Raw genomic sequence first — 11,940 nt, forward strand, 5'->3', positions numbered from 1 at the left:
ATCATCCCTAAGCACGCACAGTGTGGCAGTGTGTTCAAAGTCCCCGGAAGAATGTGCCATCTCCTGGAAGAGCGCTGTGCTTTCCTGAGAGGATGACCCAGAACCTTGTCAAGAGGAGGTAAGTGCCGGGAAGGAGGGAAGGACAGAGATGGGGAGAGGAGCTTGCTGCTCACTTCTGGGTAGTAGCCAGTGAGGAGTGCAGGCAGTGCACTTGCAAACGTCCTGAGGTAGGGCTGGAGGAGCAGGGGGTGTCCCCTGTGACTGGCGGGAAAGTCACCTGGAATAAAGAGGTCATCTTAGGGGAGCTGGGGCTGGAGAGATGGCCTAACTGCTCTTCCAGAGGACCTGAGTTCAATTCCCAGCACCACATTGTGAGGAGGCCCCTGTAAGTTCCTAGCTGCTCAGCCTCTAAATAATCACAAGGAAACCATATTATTTAAATCACTGCTTGGCCCATTATCTCTACCTTCTTATTTGCCAACTCTTACATCTTAATTTAACCCATCTCCATTAATCGTGGCCTGCCAGCAAAGTTTCGGCACATCTGTCTCCGGAGGTGGCTCAATGGTTTCTCTCTGATTCCGCCCTTCTTTCTCCCAGCATTCAGTTTAGTTTTCCCAACCTATCTAAGTTTTGCCCTATGAACAGGCCGAGGCAGTTTCTTTATTCACCAATGGTATTCACTGCATACATAGGGGAATCCCACATCACCACATGACAGCTCACGACTGTCTGTCACTCAAGTTCCAGGGTTTCTGATGCCCTCACACAGGCTTACAAGCAGGCAAAACACTAGTGCACATGAAATTAAAAAAAATTATGGAGGGTAATGACAGGCCAGGCTGAAGGGTTGGTTGAGGGTCAAAAACAACAATAACAATAGGGTGGCACTTTCTAGCCCTGAGCTACAGAAGCTGGGGTGAGGACCTAGGGCCCGGGTGTGGCAGGCAGGTGGCATGTCACACCCATATCCAGCTTTGTCTGGGAAGCAGGCACAGCCTGCTCTGTGCGTGGGAACACTGCGTTGGGATGGGGTGGATCTCAGACAGTCTCCCACACAAAACTATCATCACCTGAGCCCACCCAGACTACCTGCAGAGTGATCCTGGCTCAGGGTGGGTGGACACCAGCTTCTTAGTGGTGGGCTCGAGGAGGGGCTGGGAGAGGTCTCAGCCAGCCCTTCTTTATACCAAGTCACCTGCACTGGGAAGCCTAGGAGCCCGAGGGCATATTGGGGAGCAGACTCAGCTGGACCCTGTGACCCCAGTAGAGAGGAAGAGACTTTTGTCATTCTAGTACCCAGTGCCCCGTATGGAACACACTTGGTGCTCTGTGGAGGACGGCACCTCGCCAAAGCACCCCTTGCCCACAGCACCTTTGTATATGTGCTTAGCTCTGCGCTCAGTGCCCCTCCCCAGTGGTTCCTACCCTCTCCTTCCCACTGCTGAGCAAGCTTCTTGGTGTGGTCCTGAGTCCCTTCAGTTGCTCTCTCTTTCCATCCTGAACCTTAAGCTTAGTGGATGTAGGGTGTTTCCGGCCCCTCATGACAAGTCAGTCTCCAGTGGGGCTTCACTTGCAAAGAACTTAGAGGCTGGGGTGGGGGGCGAGGGAGAATGGCTGCTCAGTGGGTAGCAAGTCGACTCTCTGCTCCCGGGAGTGTCCTGAGAGAGGTCAGAGGTGGCCCATGGGAGATGCAGTGGGCTCCCTGTGTGACAGCCTGGCTCTTTGTGGACTTGAGTTTTGACCATATTTGCCCAGTGACTTGTGGCTGCCCCAGGCTGTGGCATAAATACCAGTTTATCAGGTTTATTTATTTTGTCCCCGTGGAGCGCAGAGGAGCCAGCAGCCTCCCTGGGCAGTGGCGCCCACTCAGTCCTGGATGGGAGGCTGGACTATGGCTGGCACAGTTGGGTTCCCTGGAGCTTCTGAGCCATCCTTTGGGGCCCTGGAACATAGGAGACCGGGCTTAGCCTACTCAGCACATTGTCAGTACCCAAAAGGCAAAACAGGGCGTCTGTCCTCTTTCCCAGCAGAATCTTAATCTACCTGTCACCAACAGGTCTCCCTGTCACTGTGTGACCAGGCCAGGCTGATCGGAACCCCAGAGGCTGGGCTCAGATACAGGTTCCTAGCCTAAAGGAACCCTGGGGACACAGCTTGGGAGGATTAATGGGAACAGTGGCCTGCGGCTCTTTCCATAGACTCTCCTGGCAGTGCAGTGCCCTCCTGAAGCACCGTGACCACAGGGAGACCGAGCCAGAATCTCAAGAGGTGGCCAGCTAGGGAAGTCGAGAAAAAATGAAATGGTTGGATCTGGCCATTCTTGAGGCCAGAGCTGCGGTGGCCATCAGCTTTTCAAATTTAAACTGCCTTCCTTCTCTGCCCCCCTCCCCTCCGGCCCTTATTTTTGTGAGACAAGAGCTCACTATGTAGCTCAGGCTGTCCTGGAACACACATGTAGCCCAGGTTGGCCTCTAGTGATCTTTCTGCCTCAGACACTAGGGTTCCAGTGTGAACCAGCACACCCAACTTTTTCCTTCTCTTTTGTTCTTTTTCTTCCTTTTTAGTGTTTTTGTTTTTGTTTAGAGACAGTCTTCTGTAGCCCAGGCTAGCCTCAAACTGTAGCAGAGGGCGATCAATGACCTTGAATGTCTGTTCTTCCCATTTCCCCCTCCCTAGGCTGGGACTAGGGTGTAGGGCGCCATACTGGTTTATACTGTGCTGGGGATCTGAAACAGGCTTCATGCCTGCTGGACGAGCCCTCTGCTAACTGACCTGCCTCCCTGCCCCTTCCTCTTCTCAGCACTGCAGATGATACTTGGGCCTCCCGCCCACTAGGCAAGTACTCTGCTACAGAGCCACCACCCACATTTTTGTTTTTTGACACAAGTCTTGCTGTATAGTCCAGAACAGCTTTGAAACAGTAATCCTCCTGCCTCCCAGACAGCTGGGAGTCCCAAGCCACTGCACATGACTATCGAGTGACATTCTTAGGTTTAATTGTGTGTGTGTGTGTGTGTGTGTGTGTGTGTGTACATGTGAGTGTTTAGGAGTGCACAGTGGTCAGAAGAGGGCATCAGATCCCCAAGAGCTGGAGCCCCACGGTGTAAGTGCTGGCATCTGGACTCCAGTCCTCACAGCAGAGCACAGATCGTGACTGCTAAGCTTCTCTGGCCCAGTCAGTGGCCCTTATATTTCAAACCAACACCAGCTCGGCTTCAAAGCGGCTCTCATCTGTGGTCACAGTTCAGTGAAGAGGAGCTCCAGTATGGTGTGGCCCCACTTGGGCCACAGCCTGGGGTCCCCACAAGGACAAATCAATGAGTCTGTGTCTTCCAGAGGGCTCCGGACTGAATCCTAGCCTCCATCTTGTGGATCAGGGTCCAGGCCTGGTCAGTTGTGAGCACAGCAAGCCCCTGACCCACGGTAGGTAGCTACTCTCCTGCTTCCTGAGTAACCCTTCCAGAAAAAGTGACCCGAGGCATGCAAGCTTCCCACTTCTCTCTGCTGTAGAATGTTGCCTTGCTGTCGTGTGCTAGGAGTTGCAGGGACCTGGGAAGGCCAGCACAGCTCCCATGTTAATGTACATAACCAGGCTCTCTTTCCCAACTCTCATTTCCCAGGGAATTATACTCTGGTAGCTCAAAGGAAGGCATGCACATCTCTTCATTCTTTTCATTGTTTCAGATTTAATGTCTATGAAAATTTTGCCTGCCTGTGTGTATGTGCATTGTGTGAGTGTAATGCCTGCAGAGGTCAGAGGAGGGCATCAGATCCCCTGGACTTGGAGTTACAGATGGTTGTGATCTGCCATGTGGGTCCTTGGAAATGAATCTGGGACCTTGCAAGAGCAGCAAGTGCTCTGAACCACTGAGCCAGCACTCCAGGGTCAAATTCTTGGCCACACCTTTAATCTCAGCACTAGGGAGGCAGAGGCAAGTGGATCTCTGTGAGTTTGAGGCCAGCCTGATCTACATAAAGAGTTCCAGGACAGCCAGGGATACATGGAGAAGTCTTGTCTCTAATAATAATAATAATAATAACAATAACAATAATAATAATGAATAAGTAACTTACTTTCTCCCAGACTGATTCTGGTCGGAGTGTTTTGTCACAGCAACGGAACGAGCTAGAGCACAGAGCATTTTCTCTGGTACAGATCAAGGTCAGCTGTTTCTGGAAGAGACCCCTGCTCCTGGTCCTCTGTGGCCTCTTGACCCCACGTGCTTAGTGCAGACCACATCAGCTCCTCCTTCACAGTCAGGACTGCCATTCCCAGGTCCTGTGGGCTTAGTTACCATCCTGGGATGGAGGTGAAGTTTGTTTTTTACTGTGGACAGGACCACGGGACAGCTCTGTGTAGTTCATCTATCTGACATGGATCTCAGCAGCACCTACTGTGTGATGTCTGTGGCAGAGAGCATGGGCACACACGAGCAGGGGATCTCAGCAGCACCTACTGTGTGATGTCTGTGGCAGACTGTGGACACACAGGAGCAGGGGATCTCAGCAGCACCTACTGTGTGATGTCTGACAGAGCATGAGGATCTCAGCAGCACCTACTGTGTGATGTCTATGGCAGACCGTGGGCACACACGAGCAGGGGATCTGAGCAGCACCTACTATGTGATGTCTGTGGCAGAGAGCATGGGCACACACGAGCAGGGGATCTCAGCAATACCTACTGTGTGATGTCTGTGGCAGAGAGCATGGGCACACACGAGCAGGGGATCTCAGCAGCACCTACTGTGTGATGTCTGTGGCAGAGAGCATGGGCACACACAAGCAGGGGATCTCAGCAGCACCTACTGTGTGATGTCTGTGGCAGACCGTGGGCGCACACGAGCAGGGGATCTCAGCAGCACCTACTATGTGATGTCTGTGGCAGACCGTGGGCACACACGAGCAGGGGGAAACGTGCTGGGCCATACTAGATTCATTATTTCCCTGATCAGGTTGAACAGGACCCTCCCTGGGCCTTAAAAATCTTGTACCCTTATTTTACAGGCCACAAACATCCTCGAGGGACTCTTGGGGTGTTCCTCCCCTCTCTTGCTTACTCATGCCAGCTGTTCCCAGCACAGGACACCTATGCCCACACCAAGGCCTTCAGGTGCCTAAAGAACTCAGCCTGCTTCATGGCCAGCTCTTCCTGCAGCAATGCACCCCGGGAGGCAGTGGTCAGTTCCTGGATGCTACACATTGACGATCTATTACATTCAAATTTTGCCAGCAATGTAGCGAACAACATACGGTCCTAGTGGGAAAGGCGGTGTGTGTCACTCCTGGGACCACACTTTAATTTCAGCCCACAGATACCACGGTGAGGTGTTGAGTTCTCCCGGGCCAGCAGCCCTGCCTCTGGCTCAGTACTTTTGCACACTCTGTCCTCATCCCTGGCATGCCGCCCCCGCCCCCTGTTTCTCACCTTCTGCTCTCTCCCTGCTGTTAACCAGAATCTCCTTTCCTTCTCTACTTCCTCGGTTCTGACCACACACACCTCTCCAGGTCCCTTGGGGATCTACTAGCTAACTGCTCAACAAGTTAGAGATCTACTAGTCAACTGCTCAACTGAGGGGGGTGGGTCAGCAGGGGGTGACCTCGCCTGTTCTGCGGCCAGGAAGAAGGGTATCAGGGTGTGTTCTTGCCACCTGGGAGAGGCCCAGCTCCACTGGAGCCTGGTGTTTAGGCTCTTTTGGTCAAAAGAACATCAAGTCACATATACAAACCTGGGGCCAGGACTTGACCCTAAACAGCCTCCAGCAGGCCCTGGAGAGCAGAGCCTGGCTTCCAAAGGGAACAGCATTCCAGGCAAGGGCTCAGCAATGAGGAAGTTCTGGGGTGCAGAGGCAGTGAGAGAGAACAGGAGGGAAGTCCTCTGTGGCTGCTGCTTAGTAAGGGGAGCCACGAAGCCTGGAGACTCAGTGGGGCCCAGCCGGAAGTGATGTATGTGACACAATGTGGCTCTGGTTTCCCAGGGACCCAGGAGAAAGCCCAGAGAGATGACAGTTCCCAAAGGACTCCGCGCTTGCTCTGGATAGAGCTTCCCTCCAGCTGTTGGGAATGTATTGCCTAAACCTGGGGTCCCTGCTCACTCCAGCCCTCTGAACACCCCTCCCAGCTGATAGAGGAAGGTCCCTTCGTAACCTTGCTTCATGCAGATAAAAAGCACTGAAGACCTAGCTGGGGACTTTCCCTCCCCAAGAGGCCACTGCCCACCGTCTGCGTCACAGGCAAGACTGGGACAAGCTCTTGGGTATAGGCCAGCCTGCTTGGTACCGCCCTGGGTGACCTGAGGACACAGGCCAGGAACCAACCACTGAACATGCCACTCCCCCAGCCCCCACAAGTCCTCAGGAAGGAGGCCTGCCCCCCACCCCCCACCCCCCGGCCTGCCTGGGATCCTCTTGACCCAGCAACCTTCTACCAGCTGGGGGGAGTACATCCCTCTCCAGGCCAGCGAACTCAGTGCCAGCCCAGGGGCTCTGTGTGGCTGGGCTGGACGCCACCTCCTTTCCTTGCTTAGACTCTCAAGGCAACCTCTTCCCACTCACAGAGAGGGGACCAAGAATCAGGAGGTGGGTGCCATGCACGAGGTGACTCACTGAGCAGGACTCCCGTCTTCTGTTGCAGGCAGACAGTCTTCTCAAAGTCACCGCGTTGGCTGGTCCTTCGGAACACAGCTGCGTGCTTTGTGTACCTGTGACTTCATGCGACTACACACATGTCCTGGATCATGAGTGGTAGAGGGTGTAAGCCTGTGATGTGGTGTTGATTCCGGCACGCGCCCCTCCTGCAGTCAGGGCTCACTGTGTCTGCTGTGAACATCCGGATAAACGGTTGCACAGACTCTCTGGGGGCTTCTTGCCTGACACCAGTGTAGGGCGTTGTTTAGTTCAGGCTGAGCATATGGCATGGCCCCCAGCAGAGTGCTGGAAACTTCTCTGAGCTCCTGAGTGGAGCGTGGGAGCTCAGGCCTCCCCTTCTGACTCCTCCTCCTCTGAGTCACCTGAGGAGTTCCACGCCAGGCCCTTGCTTCCTCTTGTTCCCCTGCTGTGGACAGTCAGGGCTGGCTACCTTCCTCCATCCAGGATGAGCCAGGAAAACACAAAGCTGGAGTTTATTACGGGATTTTAACATAGATATCAGCACAGGGGATAATGAGAGCCAAGGGGTGGTTAGGAAAAGCAGAATACATCCCCCAATGTGTGGGTGTGTGTTTCTCAAGAGACAGACACGATGATGTCCGTTCAACTTTTTTAGGTATATTTATTTATTTTTATTTATATGTATGTGTGAGCCTGAGTGAGTGTAGACAAGGGTGTTGGATCCCCTGGAACTGGAGTTAGGCATGGTTGTCAGTCACCATGTAGGTGCCAAGAACAGAACCCCGGTCCTCTGGAAGAGCAGCCAGTGCTCTTAACCACTGAGTCATCTCTCCAGCCCCTTGATGAAGTGTGTTGACAGCAGCCATGGATAGGGTTTGGGGGCTTTTGATGGTCCCTCTCAAAGGGTGTCGGAGTGACTTAAGTGGCACCAAGGTGGAGCCTGAGACTCTATTGATGGGATTGTCACTGCTGAGGTGAAGCCCCGGGCCACAGGGACTGCTGGGAAAGGGGGGAGTGCATGTATTGTAAGCAGTTTGTAGAGTTGTCTGTGAGAGTCCCGGTATGTTGTGAGTTGGCTCCTTGTAAAGGAGTCAGGTTATACTTGAAGATCATGTATGCTTAGGCCCTAAGCACATCTCATTCTGTTTTAGCATTCTTATTTGAAAATATCTCTTATAAAAGGAATCTTGGGGAGCTGGAGAGTTGGCTCAGAGGTTAAGAACACTGGCTACTCTTTCAGAGGTCCTGAGTTCAATTCCCAGCAACCATATGACTCACAATCATCTATAATGAGATACATGCAGACAGAACACTGTATATATAATAAATAAATCTTAAATAAATAAACAAACAAATCTAGATAGATAGATAGATAGATAGATAGATAGATAGATAGATAGATAGATAGAATGAACCTTGGGACTGGAGAGATACTCAGTCTTGCAGAGGACCCAGGCTCAGTTCCCAGAACTCAAATTGGGCAACTCCCACCTACCTGTAACTCCAGTTCTGGAGGATCTGACACCCTCTTCTGGACCCGAAGGGCACCTGCATACAAGTGTACATACATGCGCACACAGAGAGAAACACTAATACTCATACAATGAAAAGGAAAAGGCCAGCTGTGATGGCTCACACCTTTAAAACCAGCTCTCAGGAAGCAGAGACTGACAAATCTCTGCTAATTCAAGGCCAGCCTGGGCTACGTAGTAAGTTCCAGGCCATCCAGGACTGCTTGTCTCAACAATAATGAATCTTCAAAAATAAATAAAAGGATCTTGCCTTTGGAACGGAGGAAATTGCTGAACTGGACCCTCCCATGGTTGAAGATTTATTGGGGGTAAGACTACCAAGGCTGTCTCTGGATGGAGGGAGCAAAATGATGGAAAAGCAAGCAGATTTGACATGACAGTCAGCAGGGTGGGGGCCCTGGACCTAACACAGGCTCTTCCGATTGACCTGAACTAGATGCCCTGCCTGAGGTGGTTGACCTAAGGACATTGTCACCAGCACTGCTGGGTTTGTTTGTTTTGCTGGAGGAGGACACTTTGGACACAAAAACCTCTATGTTGGCAACCATCACAGCCAATACTGTTGACTTCTGGAATTCTTTTTTGTTTTGTTTCTCCAAACATGGTTTCTTTCTATGTGTTTCCCTGGTGGCTGTCCTGGAACTCACTCATAGACTAGGCTGGCCTTGAACTCAGATATCTGCCTGCCTCTGCCTCCGGAGTCCTGGGATAAAAAGTCACTGTGTCTGGCTGACTGCTGGAACTCCATATTCAGGTCCTCAGAGTCTTCAACCTCCGGCTTGCTGTGGGCCTCCTCTTGTGTAGAGGCCCCAACTGGAGGAGTTCATTTCCCCATTTTCTTTCCCGGGGCTGAGAATGCGCTGCAGGGCTGAGCCGCCCTGGGGTAATCAAAGCCACCACTTCCTTGCACAACCTGTGGCTATATTTAGAGCGACAGCCTCTCAGGCTCAGAGTCCGGGTGTGGCTGGGCCTGCGGCTGCTTCCTGAGCTGAAGGTCTCCACCTGCTTCCTCTCACGCCTAGGCCAGAAGCACCTGCAAGTTCTTCTGCAGGCTTCACAAAGCACCAAGCGGGCACTCCTCCTCTCCACAGCCACGCGTAGGGCGGTGTCCTTCTCAACAGAGGGGGTGCTGCCAGCTCATCCCTTCCCCCAGAGACCCCATGTCTCCTGAGGGTCTTCTAGCCCCATGTTGTGGTAGACCCACGGTAGAAGATTAAGGCGGGTAGAGCCCCTGTCCTTGTGAGGCCTGAGCATTGTGGGGGAAGTGGAAATTTAAAGCGCAAATGGCAATTTAAGAAAAAGCCAGGGGCTGGAAATGTGGCTCAGTTGATAGGGTGCTTACCCAGCATGCATGAGGCCCCAGGGTTCAATTCCCTATGATGGTCAGACATGCTTCATTGCTAGAACCGCAGCACTGGGGAGGCAGGAGGGTCAGAATGTCAGTCATCGTTGGCAACAGCAAGTTTGAAGCCAGTCGGCCTATAGGAAACCTGGTGTTACGGGGAGTGGGCGAGATGGCTCTGCTGGCAAAGGCACTTGCCATCAAGCCTAACTTCCTGAGTTTGATCCCAGGACCCACTGGTGAAAGGAGGGAAGGGGTGCCCGAATGCTATCCTGGCTCCACATGGCACATCGTGGCTTGACCTATCCAACAAGTAAAGAAATACATGTTTTTAAAAAGATAGGGACCCCTGAGTGTGTGGGAGGAGCTTGGGGCCGAGGGCACAGAGCTGTAGTGTGGCGGGGCCTGCCTGAAAATCCGGCAACAAGCTGCAGACAGGCAGGTACATCCTGGAAAAGCCTCTGTGGATCGCCAGGACAAGAGAGAGTCCACATGTGGAGAAGGAGCCACTCTACCACCACAAGAGGAGGCAGCCATGGGTGGCCGCTCCGCTGGGTTACGTAAGGGTTACAGCGGGAGGGAGGAGCAGAGAGACTGGGGGTGTTTGCGGTAGTCCAGGGAAGTCACTCCTTGACACCAGTGAAGTCTGGAGATGTTCAGCTGCTGGAGGTCGGGGACACAAACCCCTTGCAGGGGCCAGGACAGTACCCAATACAGGAAAAGCTGGGGTGGAGAAGGCTGGTTTCAGGAACTCCTGAGTTCCAGGATACAGGCAGGTAGAGCCTGCAGAGTCCTGGGGTCTGTGAAGGTAAAGTCACCTCTGAACAGAAAAGGGGGCAGGGGTGGGGAAAGGGTCAGAGTGACTGCGGGCTATGCTGGCTGGTAGCTGACAGGGTGTCGTCACCATTGTCCCTGCTGTATCCCAGGTGCTGCTGAGCAGGACCAGTATGTATGGGTCTGTGGGGATCCAGGGCGTGCAGGACCCATGTAGATGGTGCTCACCCATGAAAGCCATGGGCTCCTCACCTGAGTACCGGTGGCTGCCAAGACAGGGACACTGGTCCAATCAGCACGGGCACCCCACAGGGAGCAGGTGTGTCCACAGGCACAGGCATATGTGGAGGAGTGGCCTGCTCTGGTCTCTGGCCTGCGGGACTTCCTGGAGATGAGTGGCAGTCCCTGGATTCAGGAAAAGCGCCTGACACTCTTGTCCCACTGGATTTGCTGATCCAAGAGCAGAGGACACTTCCTTTGCCCCAGTCGCAGGGTCTGAGGGGCCTCTGGATGGTGTGGTGGCTGGGGGGTTGGGGTGGGTCCTTGGCGCCTTGGCTGCTGCAGTCCTGCCCAGAAGACCTTTCCTTCAGGGGGTTGAGACACTGGCCACCAAATGGCCTGTTGGAGGTTCTCTCATCACTATATGCCCTGCAGCGAAAACAAATTATTGTAATAAAAATCTAATGAAATCTCTTTACAAGGGACCCTGACCCATGACATCGGGAGACGTGACCCCAGAGGTCACACGAGAAATGATGGAGGCAAACTAGCTGTACACGCTGGAGGAAGAGACAGCGATAGCTCTTCTGTCGCTTCGAAGAGGGTACCACTGGGAAGGATGCCAACCAAACCCCACCCCATGCTGCTCACATCAGAAGTGAAAGTGTTGACAATCACAGACTTACAAGCCAGATTTTGAGGCTCCCCCTGTCAGAATCAGACAGGTGCCATAAAGGGTCCCAGCTCTGTCTGGCCTAGTTCGTCACCGTGTGGCAAGTGTCCCAGCCGAGGGGGCAACTCAGGAGCAGCAGTGTTCTGAGTGATGCTTTACAGAAACAGGAGGGGTAGGGGCGAGGAGATGGCTTGGTCAGCGAAGCGCATGCTGCACCACCATGAGGATCTGGGTTTGAATCCCCGGTCTCATGTAAAAAGCCAGGGGTGGAATCACACGGATCCCTGGGGCACAGTTACCAGACGGTCTCACTGCAGGCCTCTGTGACCTTCACATATGTGTTTACACACACACACACACACACACACACACACACACACACACACACACACGACAAGACAAGACAAGCCAGCAGGGGAAGCACATGAAAACCTCAGAGCGTTTCTATGGCACCCACACTGTTTAAAGTGCTGGCCTGGTCAGTTACTAGTGGTCCATAATTATTTATCTTCTTTTCCGTTTTTTGAGACAAGATCTCCTGTAGTTCAGGTTGGCCTTGAACTTGATGAGTAGCTGAGGATGACCTTGAACTTCTGATGTCACGCATACACCTGCTTCTCCTGTGCTGGGATTATGGGTATTTGCGGTACTGGGGATTAAGTCCAGAGCTTCACGCGTGCCAGGCAAGCAGTTTATCATTTAACCACGTCCCCAGCCCCGCGTCAAGGTCCCTTTAGCCTTGTGGTTTGTGTCCCGAGAGCCCCATTCTGCCGATGACCAAGTGACATGGTG

The 11,940-nt window shown here is 53.0% G+C and overlaps 1 long non-coding RNA gene across 1 annotated transcript; it reads right to left on the minus strand.

Moving 5' to 3' along the window:
* Positions 1-473: 473 nt before the first annotated feature.
* Positions 474-6,887, minus strand: LOC142845196 (uncharacterized). The gene is made up of 3 exons (XR_012909815.1): positions 6,606-6,887; positions 4,078-4,302; positions 474-1,945 (listed from the first exon to the last, which is right to left on the minus strand). It is a non-coding gene; the product is annotated as an uncharacterized LOC142845196 (long non-coding RNA).
* Between the last annotated feature and the right edge of the window lie 5,053 nt (positions 6,888-11,940).

Source organism: Microtus pennsylvanicus, chromosome 2 (genome assembly GCF_037038515.1).
Source record: "Microtus pennsylvanicus isolate mMicPen1 chromosome 2, mMicPen1.hap1, whole genome shotgun sequence".
NCBI lineage: Eukaryota > Metazoa > Chordata > Mammalia > Rodentia > Cricetidae > Microtus > Microtus pennsylvanicus.